The following is a 15,139-nucleotide window of genomic DNA, read 5'->3' as shown; positions in this document are numbered from 1 at the left end:
GACCTGATATACCACACCTCCTGGTACCGCAGAGTATTCTGGTCTGGCAATACCATGCTCCAGTATTCAAGGCAGCTTGCTGTCCACAGTATGTCCAATGCCAGCTAAAGGGATGCTTCCAGAATGGCTCAGAACAGCTCATGATAAAAAGCAGAATGCATTTCATCTACTTTACAACATCTCCTGACACCGTGGAGGATTATGGCATGGCCCCACTTCACTACCAAAGTGGAGGTGGCTTCCTGGCCACCATACGGTCACTCTCAGAAATGGGATGCTTCTGAAATGGCTCAGAACTGCTCACAGGAAGGAAAAAGAATGTGTTCCATCCACCTTATCACATCTCCTGCCACGGGAGGGGATTCCAGCATGACACCATGCCACTCCCAAAGTGGAGGGAGCTCAACACCCCTCTGTCACAAATAGATCAACTAGACAAAAAAAAGCAATGAAATACTAGAACTTAATCGAACTCTTGAACAAATGAACTTAACAGATGCTTACAGAGTCTTCCACCCCACAAAATCAGAATAAACATTCTTCTCAGCTGCACATGGTTCATTCACAAAAATAGACCACATACTCACACATAGAACATGGTTAAGTAAGTGCAAAGGAGTTGAAGTTATCCCCTGTATATTATCAGACCATTGTGCAGTGAAATTGGAGATCCATAGCAAAAGAAACTCAAAAAATTCATATCCATGTGGAAATTGAATAACACACTTCTGAATAACCAGTGGGTCACAGAGGAAATTAAAGAAGAAATCAGACAGTTCCTTCAATTAAATGACAATGACAATAGGACATATTGGAATCTATGGGACACAATGAAAGCAGTCTCATGAGGGACATCCATAGCAGTGAATACACATATTAGGAAAACAGAACAAGCCCAATATAACAACCTGATGCTGAACCTTCAGCTTCTAGAAAAAGAAGAACAGGACAACCCCAGAGCTCATAAAAGGGAGGAAATTTTAAAGAGCAGAGGAGAAATCAATGCAAAGGAGACTAAGAGAATGATACAAAAAATCATTGAAGCCAAGAGTTGGTTCTTCAAAAGAATCAACAAAATTGACAAACCCTTAGCCAACCTTGTCAGAAAAAGGAAAGAAAAGGCCCAAATCCATGCAATTAGGAATGAAAAGTGTGAAATGACAACAGACCCAGCAGAAATCCAGATGATCATCAATACCTACTTCCAGAACCTATATGCCAATAAGATGGACAACACAGACGAAATGGACAGATTCCTAGATACATATGAATTACCAAAGTTGAACGAAGAAGACCTAAAAATTCTGAACAACCCAATATCAACCAATGAAATTGAAAATGTCTTTAAAAACTTATCAACTAAGAAAAGCCCAGGCCCTGATGGCTTCACTGCTGAATTTTACAAGACATATAGAGAGGAACTACTGCCAGTACTGTTTACATTCTTCAATGAAATTGAAAGGGAAGCAATACTCCCCAATTCATCCTTAGAAGCAAGCATCACCTTGATCCCCAAAGCAGAGAAAGACCCAACTGAAAAGGAGAACTATAGGCCAATCTCACTAATGAACATAGATGCAAAAATCCTTAAAAAGATACTGGCAAACAGAATGCAGAAGATCACCAAGAAGATCATACACCCTGAACAAGTGGGATTTATCCCAGGGATGCAGGGATGGTTCAATATACACAAATCAATCAATGTAATACACTATATCAATAGAGACAAGGACAAAAACCATATGATTATCTCCATAGATGCAGAAAAAGCATTTGACAAAATCCAACATGCATTTATGATAAAAACCCTACAAAACATTGGAATAGATGATCTCTACCTCAAACTGAAAGAAACCATCTATGAAAAACCAACAGCCAATATCATACTAAACGGTCAAAAACTGAAACCCTTCACACTAAAATCAGGAACAAGAAAAGGATGTCCACTATAACCACTCTTGCTCAATATAGTTCTGGAAACATTAGCCACGGAAATTAGACGAGAGAAAGAAATAAAAGGAATAAAGATAGGAAGTGAAGAAGTCAAAGTGTCATTATTTGCAGTTGACATGATACTCTATATAGAAGACCCCAAGAACTCCACCAAAAGTCTTCTAGACTTAATAACCAAATTCAGTCAAGTAGCTGGTTACAAGGTCAACACACAAAAATCAATAGCTTTCCTCTGCATGAATGACAGACTCACTGAGAGAGAAATAGGCCAAATAATTCCTTTCACAATAGCATCCAAAAAACTGAAATACCTAGGAATCAACCTAACGAAAGAAATCAAAGACCTCTTGTGTGAAAACTATGGCACTCTGAAAAAAGAGATTGAAGATGCTATCAGAAAATAGACAGACATCCCCTGCTCCTGGGTAGGAAGGGTTAATATAGTGAAAATGGCCATACTTCCAAAACTGCTATATAGATTTAATGCAATTCCAATTGAGATCACACCAGCATACTTCAAGGACCTTGAGAAAACAATCCAAAACTTCATTTGGAACAAGAAAAGACCCAGAATAGCAAAAGCAATCCTAGGTAACAGAGGCATGGCAGGGGGTATCACAATCCCCAACCTGCAACTACACTACAAAGCTACTGTGATGAAAACAGCATGGTACAGGCAAAGAAACAGACCTGAGGACCAGTGGAACAGATTAGAAGATGCAGAAACAATGCCGGACACCCTCAGCCATCTCATCTTTGATAAAGGAGCCAAACAATCTCACTGGAGGAAAGATAGCCTCTTTAATAAACGGTGCTGGAAAAATTGGGCTTCAATTTGCCAAAGATTAAAACTAGACCTATATCTTTTGCCATGCACTAAACTTAAATCAAAATTTATTAAACATCTAAATATTAAAATAGAAACTCTGAACCAGTTGGAACAGAGGTTAGGTAGAACCCTTGAAGACATTGGTGTAGGAAAAGATTTTATGAACAAAACCTCAGTTGCCTGTGAACTAGTACAAACAATCAACAAGTGGGATCTCTTCTTATTAAAAAGCTTCTGCACAGCAAGAGAAACCACCAGCAGTGTGAAGAGACAACCCACAATGTGGGAAAAAATCTTCACCTGCTCTTCCTCAGACAAAGGTCTACTATCTCGAATCTATAAAGAACTTAAAAAGATCAGACCTTCCAAATTTAAAGACCCAATCCAAAAATGGGCATCTGAAATGGACAGACATTTCTCAGACAAAGAAGTAGAAATAGCAAATAAATACATGAAAAAATGTTCAACATCACTGGTCATTTGAGAGATGCAAATGAAAACAATGCTGACATTCCACTTCACTCCAGAAAGAATGGCTGCTATCATGAAATCAACCTATAACAAATGCTGGTGGGGCTGTGGGGAAAGAGGAACCCTGTTCCACTGCTGGTGGGAGTGTAGACTGGTGCAACCACTGTGGAAATCAGTATGGAGATACCTCAAAGAACTAGGACTGAAAGTCCCATTTGACCCCACTATTCCACTGCTGGGGATCTTCCCCAAAGAATTAAAAGAATCATACCACAGTGATAATATGTGCACCCATGTTCATAGCAGCACAATTTGTAATAGCTAAAACTTGGAAACAGCCCAAATGCCCATCAACTGGAGACTGGATCAAGAAAATGTGGTTTTTTAATAAAATGGAGTACTACTCAGCCATAAAAAATGAGAAATTAGAGACATTTATAGCTAAGTGGATGCACATTGAGGCGATAATCCTAAGTGAAATAAATAGGACACACATGAATAAATACCGAATAGTTTCTCTGGTGTGAGAAACTGAAAGTGTAAATAAGGACTAAATGTATAATAGGCAATGTGAAATACGAAGAAAATGGGCAAAGGCGAAGGAAGTGGGAGGGATTGGGGAAAGGACAGAAAAGAATGGGATTAATATGAGAACATGGAAAAATAGGAACAAAATCTTCCTAAATAGGGAGGAATGGAGGGGTTGAAGGGAGGGCTGGGCAAGGGTGAAAAATAAGAACCAAGAGAGACTATGTAAAGTTGCAAATTTCCAATGATGAATGTCATTATACTGTATACCTAAAATGCACCAACGATTAGAAAGAATAATTGATAATGCAAAATAGGAAGAAAAGCTCCAAAGTGGTAAGGGTAGTGGGAGGGGCAGGAGCATGGAAAGAAAGGAAAGGGAAAATGATGAGAAATGGAAAAAAATGGAAATAAAGTCTTTGTAAATAGGGAAGGGTGGAGGGTGTGAAGGGAGGGCTAGGAATGGGGAAACATAAGAACCAAGATGGATTATGTAAAGGTACAATTCCCAATGAGGAATGTAATTGTGTTGTATACCTACAATGTACCAATAAAAAAATTTAATAAATAAATAAATAAAAGAAGACCCAAAAAACTCAGCCAAAAGACATTGAGAGTTAATTGACAGATTCCGTAGAGTAGCTGGATACAAAGTCAACACTCAAAAAACAATAGCCTTCGTGTACACAAATAACAGACTCACTGAGAGAGAAATTAGGGAAACAATTCCTTTCACAATAGCATCCAAAATAATGAAATATCTAGGAGTCAATCTAACAAATGAAGCAAAAGACCTCTACACTGAAAATTACAGCACTCTGATAAAAGAAATTGAAGAGGATACAAGAAAATGGAAAGATATCCCTTGCTCCTGGGTAGGAAGAACAAATATAGTGAAAATGGCCATACTTCCAAAACTGCTATATAGATTCAATGCAATGCCAATCGAAATTCCAACAATATACTTCACAGAACTAGAGAAAACAATCCAAAAATTCATTTGGAACCAGAAGAGCCCTAGAATAGCTAAAGCAATTCTAAGCAACAGAGACATGGCTGGGGGTATCACAATCCCCAACTTGAAACTATACTACAAAGCTACTGTGAAAAAATCAGCATGGTACTGGCAAAGGAACAGACCTGAGGATCAGTGGAATAGATTAGAAGATGCAGAAACAACTCCAGACATGCTCAGGTACCTCATCTTTGACAAAGGAGCCAATCACCATCTTTGGAGGAAAGATAGCCTGTTCAATAAATGGTGTTGGAAAAACTGGATTTCAACCTGCCAAAGATTGAAACTAGGCCCACACCTATCACCATGCACTAAAATAAGATTGAACTGGATTAAAGATATAAATATTAAGACAGAAACACTAAACTTGCTGGAAGATGAGTTAGGTAGAACTCTTGAAGACATTGGCATAGGAAAAGACTTCATGAACAAAACCTCAGTAGCACGGGAACTAGCAGAAAGAATCAACAACTGGGATCTCATCTTATTAAAAAGCTTCTGCACTGCAAAAGAAACCACCAACAGAGCTAACAGACAACCTACAATATGGGGAAAAAAATTTTAGCAGCTGTACCTTAGACAAAGGACTACTATCTAGAATTATATAAAGAATTGAAAAAAATCAGACCCCCCAATTTGAAAGACCCAGTTCAAAAATGGGCATCTGAAATGAACGGACATTTCTCAGATGAGGAAGTAAAAGCAGCAAACAAATATATGAAAAACTGGCCAACATCACTCATCATTTGAGAGGTGCAGATGAAAACAACACTGAGATTCCACTTCACCCCAGAAAGAATGGCTGCTATCAAGAAATCAACCAATAACAAATGCTGGCAGGGGTGTGGGGAGAAAGGAACCCTTCTCCATTGTTGGTGGGAGTGCAGACTGGTGCAACCGCTGTGTAAGTCAGTATGGAGATACCTCAAAGAACTAAGACTAGAGGTCCCATTTGACCCAGCTATTCCCCTGCTGGGTATCTTCCCAAAAGAATTCAAAGAATCATACCACAGTGATATATGTGCACCCATGTTTATTGTGGCACAGTTTGTAATAGCTAAAGCTTGGAAGCAGCCCAAGTGCCCATCAACTGGAACCTGGATAAAGAAAATGTGGTTTATTTATAAAATGGAGTACTACTCAGCCATAAAGAATGAAAAACTAGAGTTATTGATAGCTAAATTGATGCATATCAAGGCCATACTCTTATGTGAAATAAATAGGACACACATGTGTGAATACCAAATAGTTTCACTAGTGTGAGAAACTGAGAGTGTAAACAAGGGTTAAAATGATTAAAATGAATAATTGATAATTTGAAATAGGAAAAAAGGTCCAAAGACGAAGGAGTGAAAGGAGGGGAAGGGGAAAGGAAAAGAGGGAAAGGAAAACCTATGAGAAAAGAAAAAAAAAAAAGAAATGAAATCTATGTAAATATGGAAGGGTGGAGGGTGTGAAGGGTGCACAGGTAATGGGGAAAAAATAAGAACCAAGATACATCATGTACACGTACAAACACCCAATGATAAATGTAAATGAATTGTATACCTAAAATATACCAATAAAAGAACTTAAAAAAATCTACTTACTTCCTTAAAGACATGGGTCTTTCTAGAACTCCAAGGATAAAGCCTGCTGAGAGAATTCTTTCTCCCTTAAATGAAAATATGAAGAAGTTCTGAGGGTCAATAACTATAGTGATGAATATTTGGATACTATCAATAATTTCTACCTTCCTCTCTCTGACTGTGAGCATGAAAAGCACATTTGGCCATGAAGAATGGTCCAGCCATTCTACATGACAATGGGATGCAGCCTCATAGCCATTGAGAAGTCTCTATTGTTTTACCTCCACTGACATACATGTCAAACAGCAGGGAAAAGAAAAGTCTCTTCTCCAAAGTTCATCAGAAAAAACTAAGATATTCCATGGCTGAAGATCTCACAAGATCTGATCATGACTCTGGCCCTCAGCAGCATTCATGGTGAAAAAACATCACATGGCCAGGTTACGTAGAGGCTCATTTTTTACCTTTCTAAGGAATATCATGCCCTGTAGCCAGGCTACATGCACAGAGGTCTCATCTATCATCAGCAACCTCACCACAACAAACATTTTTTCATCACTGCACATATCTGAAAGGAAGGCAAACTGCACCATGCTAAAACCTTATCCTTTGCTCTGCAAGAACACTGCGCTGTGCTCTGGCATCACCACTGGCACAAAGGCTTTCTCTTCCCTCTGATACCAAAAGCAATTCGAGTGCAAAACTCTCATCCTGAGACTCATTATCATCAACTACTGACCTGCAAAGAATTCTGTGCTTTCTCCTGGGCAGGGTGGTCCATCACAACACCACTGGACCAAAGAATAAGCACTCCAAGGATGTAGAGAAGATCAACATTCATTTTACTTCACTATACACGAAGGAAAAATTCAGGGTCAGTGGATTGTCTCAGTTCTTCCTTCATTGCTCTCCTGGGCTCCAGAACCTAAAGCAAAGTCACAGCAACACCACTACCCCACGACTCCACATCAGGGACCCCAATATCACTTAGTGAAGGCCATGGATATTCCCTGCCTATGTTGCAGTGAAGGTCCATGACTGTCCTTATACAGATCCTGGTGATGTTCAGGGCTCACCATGAGCTGGGACTCCCTCACTGGAAAAGAAGCACAAGAGATTCTACCTTTGTGGTCTCCTCCGTGTCTACCTGTACAATTCCCATGTCATCCTATCATTCAGGTTCCATCACCACCACCATGCTCCTCCCTCCTTCTTGTCAACAAACTAGACATGCCATGGTAATGGATGCCTTTGAGGAGATACCTCCCAATTCACTCCAATCCCCATCTCAGGGACCCATTCTGTCACAGTGACCTCATGCCCTGCTTACTCCCCTAGTGGGACAAGTATGAAATACACATCATCTCTCCTGGAAGGGAACCAATAGCATCTGATGCTTCCTCGTGACAGCAAGAAGGCACAGAGCACCACACTTGTTGATGAAGAGGGCAGAATCAGAGGTTTACCATCGATAGCCAATCTGTCACAGAAAAACAGGCTACGATGCTGAGTGTGGCACAAACTCTGAACCACTCAGTAGTCAAGACCTTAGAGGGCACATGTCTAGGAAACATGTGAATACCTCATGCACACCCTCTTCACATCCATCTGAATACAGACCATCACTTGGTTCCCAATGAGGTACCGGCACGCTGATTCTCACCTGACACCTGCATGCAGTTCCAGCCATAGTCTGCTCATCTTCCCTTGAAGGAACCTGCAGAAAACATGGAGAAGACAAAGTCAGTGTTGAGTCAATGAGCATTTCAATTCCCACCAAAACCACTGACTCACACTGGAAATGTACCTGGCTGCTGGGATAACTGCATGAAAACAATCCTGTCCCCACAGTCAAACCTCTCCTAAGTGGACCCCTGCAGACTCTCCTGTGCTACAGCTCCCCAGGCTGGGACACAGCTAGCACCCAAACCTAGACACCATGTCTTCTTCAGTGCTCACTCTTTTACCATCCATTTCACATAAGCTGTGCCAAGTGTCCCCTCCCAGAGAGTGGCATTGCTGTGGATTCCATCCTTCCTTACTTGAGCAACTTCAAATCAAGCAGTGGGCTACAAAAGCCAAGCCACACCTTTGTCACTTACTCACACATGTGGAAGTGGCAGGACCTCATTGGTGGCCTGGGCACAAGCCCACACTTACCTAGATGTCTGTATGCATCCACCTGATTATACTGTGCTGCTCACTGTGACAAGACTGTCCCTGTGAAAATGACATCAGAGAATACTGATTTAGTCCATGTGAGTATTGTGGAGGTCACTGTGTTAGACTGTGGCCCCTTTGCTTTAACACCTCAGTCTCAGGGGTGTTTCCTAGAAAAAATATGGTAAGAGAATTCTTTCTCACTTGAAGGAAAACCTGCAGAAGTTCTAAGGCTCAATATTCATAGTGGATGTTAGCAAGAATCCTGGCCTCCCCATCCACCTAGCCAACAGGAAAACTACATTATGGGTCAGTTCCCCTACATGAAAATGGGAAACTTACCAGCAGCCACTGGGAAGATTTCACTTTCACTGGCACACAGGGGAATCAGTGGGGAAAAGCAAAGTGTGCCCAAGTGCCCTCCTACAATGTACATCAGTAAAGAAGGTGTTGCATGGCTGAGGGTAGCAGCATCTCCCAAGACCTTTTTCATTAACATGAAACATGTTAATACCAGGTTAGCCAGAGGCTCCTTCTGACCTGGATACAGACATCTGGCCTAGTGATCAGCTTGTACCCATGGTGGTATTTCCCTGGCCTTCCGTAAGTGTACATCAGCCAACTTCTTGATCACTCTGTATCCATGAAGGGAAAAGGAACAAGGCCATGCTAAAAGGATACAGCATGTTCTGCAAGCATACAATGTGCTCAATTCATTGACAACCACCACTGGTGTGGGAGGCTTCCACTCCACCACATACCAGATTGAAACTGAGGGAAGAATATCATCCCAAGGCTCTGATCCTCATCAAGTGGGTGCCTGCAAGTTACCTGTGCTTCTTTCTCAGCAGTCTGGTACTCAAGCATGTCACTGCATATAGTAAGCAAGCAATCCCAGGACACAGGGACCTTGAACAGTACTTTCCCCACTCTATACAAAAAGAAAACTCACACAGACTAGATTTCTGATTTGTTAGTCTTTTATATTTGAATTTATTCACACAAAATATGGTATCGGCTACACTCAGGGCCCCAACATGCTCCACTGAAGCCTAGGAAGATCCATTTCCTGTGCTGTGATGGAGGCCATACTTGCTGCTATCTGGATCCTGGTGAGGTTCCAGGGTCTGGCCTTTCCTGGCTGTGAGGTCTGGACCCATCACTAGAAAACACACCCGAAAGAACCCATCCTGTACTTTATCCTATGCCCTTCTTTTTCTCCATCTGCACAATCAGCACATCATGGGATTACTCAGGTGTCCATCACCACTACAAGGACCCTCATTTATGCACACTGAAAGCCAGAGAAGAGAAAATGGACACTCCTGAGCAGACACCGGACAAACTGTTACAATCTGTATCTCAGGGAACTACTCTAGGATAATTATCTGAATCCTTGCTTTTTCTCTACAATGCCTAGTTTGTTGTTGTTGTTCTTCTTCTTTTTTTTTGAAGCAAAAAATTTATTAGTACATTTCAGGTAAACATAATGATAGCATTCATCACAGGGAATTTGTACCTGTTCATGATGTACCTTTCTTCTTCTTTTTTTCCCATTCTCCTCCCCTCCCTCTACCTCTCTCCTTCTCCTTTATTAACAAAAGCTTTTTTTCCATTTTTCTTCTATTTTCTTTTCTTTCTTTCTTCTTTCCTCTCCCCCTCCACCCTCTTTTGTTCCCCTTTACAATGGCCAGTTTAAAGGCACACTTTCGGCCTGGATTCAGTAGCACCTGATTCTACACCCTGATAGGAATGAGGCCCTTAACCTCACACTTGCCAAATAAAGGAGACTACCTCAGAGTTTCACTATCAAAAATGAAAATCACATCTGAAAATAAGGTCTCTGATGTGTGAATGTGGGGTCAGCTCAGAACTCGACAGTCACAGTGACCTTCCCAGCATAAGAATCCAGTATGTGACAACATCTCATTGGGCTATTACCCTTATGCTAGCCACCTGGATATTGAAGATTGGATGGGTGCCAATGGACTGTAATTTATGCTTTTGTTTTTCCTTGGTTTGTTCAAGGTTTTTTCAACACACTCATTCAATTGATCACTTCCATTAACTTGAAAGCACCTACAGAAAACTGTCATTTAGCTCTCATCTTGCTCTTCCATGTCACTGACTCTTTCTGCCCCTCACCCAGAAACAGAAAGGCATCCTTCAGCTATGTGTTAATAGAGTCCTTAATTCTATGTAAATTGTATTCTCTGGCATGTCCAAATGTGTAATAGAGCCATCTGTAAATTTTTCAATGTTTACTGTTGTGTTGTAACACCACCATGTCTACATCCAACCATGATGCGATGGATCCCTGAAATTGTACAGGTTCAATATTCATTTCTGTCTCATACAAAATTCAGTATTGCATTCACTAGATATTTTCATCATGTCTCTCATTTCATCCATTAGTACTTGTAACAAAACCTCAGTAACAAGTGTCAAGGACATCCTCATCACTCATCCCTGTATATGAAGATCTGATTTCCTGTGATGTGGTGAATGCCCACATTAGCACTTATAGAGAGATCAGTAGTGTTCTACTTTACAAACTTATTTTGCTTGCTGTGATGTATTCACCCATCTATGGACTCTTGTCATAGACTTCTGATTTGGTATATGTCTCATTTGCACTTATACAACTCCAAATTCCCTATGTCACTTCATCATTTCAGCATCCACTTACGTTATCTAGATACTTGAAGGCGTCCATGGATAAAGCCTTGTAAGAGAGTGTTGTCTGTCTTCAGTGATAGATGCAAACCTTCCAAGGACAATATTTCAGAGATGGACTCAGTGAAAATTACATGAATCTCTTCTCCACCAGTAGCAATACAAGCATATTACATCTATTACATTCCAGAAAAGATGCAATGACATTTGATGTATCCTTGTAATATTAAGGTGATAATATGTTTTGAAAACATGTATCACCAGAAGTGGGGGAATCTAATAAAACCTAACACAGTCATAAAATGAATTGCTGAAAATGAGATGTCACTCGTGAGTGACTATATCATCCCAGACCAATACACTACCCAAGACCTTAACATCTGAGCACCTAGTTAGGAACTTGCCAGGATTATAGAAGATCAAACAGCCTTCACTGGACTACGACCATTTTATCATTTACCTTGTTACTAGGGTGACTGCAACAACCATCTTTTCTGGATCACTGTGTTCTCTTGAAGGGCATCTGAAAAAAATACAAAGCCGGTTTAGCATAGAAGGTGCTGTGTCAGAACATGAGCCCACTCCCTTTTTAATGTCCATTGCTAAAGGACAGCTAAACTCCTCAGGATACTTGGATTCACCAAACAAAAACAGTATTGTCAGAGAGCCCATATTTTGTCATCTCCACACCCTGGAAATTAACCTATGCTTACTGCAGTCATAGAGTTCCACGATAATTTCTATTAACCAGTTCATAATCACTCCCTCAGCAGTCCTTGCTAAAACACCAATTTTCCCTATGGCATATAAAGGATAAACTCATATTTACTAGAACTGTGAAGGACAAAATTATTTCTTATAGAAGCAGTGACCACTAAATCTAGTAATAGTCAGGACACCCTCATCCCTTTCCTCTATAGATGAAGATCTGGTTTAGGATACCTCAGCACTTACCTCATAACCCTCTATGGACTTTACTCACTCCCGTGGGTAGGATAATCACAGTGTCTTCAGAGGAACTTGAAAATCAAATCATGAAAAATGATTTTGGAACCTATGTCATTCAAAGAAGACATTGACACATTCCCTTGGTCATGGCGTTCAACATGACAAATCATATTCTTATCACAATTACATGGCTAAAGCTGAACACTGAGGTAAAAGCCTACTAAGAAATATCATCTTGTTTGGAAGAAACACTAGAAAAATTCCCATATTCAATACTAGGGGATAGGAAATATGGTCAATGACCTGCATCCCTATACAATAACCTATCACAATCTCTAAATAAGTCCATAGTACAATCTCATATTTACAAAAAGCATTACTGACAAATCATATTTTGAACTGTGTTCTAAGCAGAGGTTACCACAGGAGTTCAAAAGCATCATTCATGATATAAATACCAAAAAATAATGCCTCTAATGATTTCAAGTCAACAAACCTGTACACTAGGATAAAACTTAATGGAATACCTGCCAAAAAGCCAGGGTAACATTGTGTTAGATATCCCATCCACTTTACCAAGAAAACTGAAGGTTATTTGTTGGCATCTTGGTAGGGACAATTTCTTAATTACCAGGTTAGTCATAACATCTCATAAATTACCATTCTTAAGCTCAATCACTATAATTTAATAACTGTTGGAATCTTAGACAACACTTTGAGATGTGTGTTTAGGACGCATCATCTTTCTCCTGAGGGGAGAAAAAAAGGACAACTTTAAAATTTTGGTCACCTCCATCATCAGGGAAACCAACTGAAGTACTTAGATCTTTAGAACTTCAAGGTCAGAGATGCTGTCCTTCACACCATTTTCTCTTGGCTGGCTACCTGTAGAAAAAATTATGGTCAATACTGTGATGTGGATCAGTTGAATAACTTACATGGATCCCTGCATATGCCTCCACACCTCCTAGGATTAAATTCAGAGTTTATCAAAACTTTATATAACAAGCTACTTGTTACTAGCAGTGGTAAACAGAATCATTCCTTTACTAAATATGTACAGGAAACATGCTAAAATAAATGTAAGAACCCCACACTTACAATATCCCTCTTGATCATCATGGCCATGGGTTCAACAAATTGCCACTGTTGGTCATCATGAGACTTACCACCGTATCTGCATGGAAATGTAAAAACATGGGTGACAAGTATATGTATGGTAAGACTTTTCTACTGGGACCCTTCACATAACTTTCTTTATTGTCATTATTGCAAGATTTCATTTCTACCTGGACTCATCAACTCTACTTGTATTCTTGATTATTTTATGATGAACATCATTGTTCCAAACCTCATTATCTCATGACTGCTAATATTTAACTTGTTAACTACCATGATGCATAAATGCAGAATAATAACCTGAGTACATGAAAGTCATTTGAAATTCCCAGGGTAAATTCTCTCTAAATGTAAGATAATGCAATAATATGGTTTCTAGAATATGAAATACTCCATTCCTTATCTACATACTTACATTTTTTTAATCATATGATAAAAATTGCAGGGAAACAAACACCACTGACCCAGATATTTGATGATCTAATGGTCAGTCTGGCACGTGCTGTACATGAAAATATTTACTCTAATACAGAAATATCTCCTGATAATGAACTTTTTAAGTTCACTCTTAACCCTTGACAGGAATCAAGACACAACCTACCAGGAACTGTTGAATAGCTTCTATTACATCCATGATCACAGGACTCTACCTGGATTCTTGTGGTTCTCCAAGGTCAAGAATAATGTCAGATAAGACAACATTTCTTCGTGGAATATCTGCCTAGTTCCTATGATTACTATAGTTGGGACTATGTGATAAATACTTGGATATGTGCAACCTCCTTACAGGGTTACACATTCTCTCTGAAATACAGAAAAGAAACTGCGTGGTTTCCAGTGTTCCTAAGGATGTTATTATTCCTCACCTGAATACTGGCAAAGAAACCGTGATGGCAAGTGGTAGGGAAACCATAACCACTTGCCTCGTGTGATCTGAAGATCAGGTGGTCTGTGCTTTAGTTTTGGTCTACATCAGCACTTGTTTGCATAACAGCAATGTCTGCCATTAAAGGCTGATGTTAGATTAACTGTGATCTCATGATAGAAATCTGCAAAGGCTTTAGAAAATACATCTTTAAGAATACTTGAGAAGGTAAAACCAGTAAGATTGCCAAGCTATGCTGTGGTTTGGGCCTACATCAGAACCTACATGAAACCACCTACCTACATGGTGTGCTGACCAACAGTTGAAAGGGTTACTATAAGGTCTTGACAGAAATCTAAAAATCCCAGTGTTTGGTGCACATCTTATTGCATGTCTATACCTGCAAATAAAGAAAAATCCATGTTTACTGTTACAAATTTATTTTTTACCTATAAACATACTGTTCTAGTTGGTCTTTCCAAGGAAACAGATTTACCACAGGATATACAAATTTATAGGACTGTCTTACAATATTCTCCCAAAAAGTCAAACCCAGAAAAGTGCAATAGATCTTTCCACATAATATTCCACATGAGTCCAGCCAGAGGCCTACAGCCCTCAGCAATGTCTCATGCAAGTTCATATCAAGAATCTGCACCAAAAGGCCCAAGGGCAAGTGGCAGAAGCTCAAAAGTCTATGCCGGCAGGGTGAACAATCTGTGCCAGAACACTGAGGGATCTGCACTGGAACCAGGGAGTGATGCTCAAGACAAAGGCAAAGACCAGCACCCCCCCACCCCACCCCCACCCACCCACTGAGGGAGCAACAGCAAGAAAAGCCACTGAGTTCCAGTTCCAACAAAGCTTCTCCTGGGAAATCAGCAGCCAGCATTCCTCCCCGTCTATCCTCCTTTTATGCAGTTCTGGCAACAATCCTTAGGTGGGTCACCCACATGCAGAATCACCCTCTCAGTTAAGCTGAGTGTTCCCACTTAAGCTGGCCGTTA

At 40.1% G+C, this 15,139-nt stretch overlaps 1 long non-coding RNA gene across 1 annotated transcript in view; it reads right to left on the bottom strand.

Annotated features, from left to right (window-relative positions):
* LOC147824293 (uncharacterized) overlaps window positions 1-14,919 on the bottom strand; it is a 40,480-nt gene extending 25,561 nt beyond the window's left edge. The window contains exons 1-7 of the long non-coding RNA XR_015442616.1: window positions 12,939-14,919; window positions 12,155-12,219; window positions 11,661-11,723; window positions 11,214-11,291; window positions 8,525-8,584; window positions 8,028-8,081; window positions 6,386-7,460 (exon numbers count right to left, since the gene is read on the bottom strand). This is a non-coding gene — a long non-coding RNA (uncharacterized LOC147824293). The remainder of the gene's footprint in view (window positions 1-6,385; window positions 7,461-8,027; window positions 8,082-8,524; window positions 8,585-11,213; window positions 11,292-11,660; window positions 11,724-12,154; window positions 12,220-12,938) is intronic.
* Window positions 14,920-15,139: the final 220 nt, after the last annotated feature.

The sequence above is a fragment of the Heterocephalus glaber genome, unplaced genomic scaffold (assembly GCF_053883595.1).
Source record: "Heterocephalus glaber isolate CG9 unplaced genomic scaffold, H.glaber_assembly_v1.0 deba00001550, whole genome shotgun sequence".
Taxonomy (NCBI): Eukaryota; Metazoa; Chordata; class Mammalia; order Rodentia; family Bathyergidae; genus Heterocephalus; species Heterocephalus glaber.
This window is presented reverse-complemented; position numbering and strand designations above follow the sequence as displayed.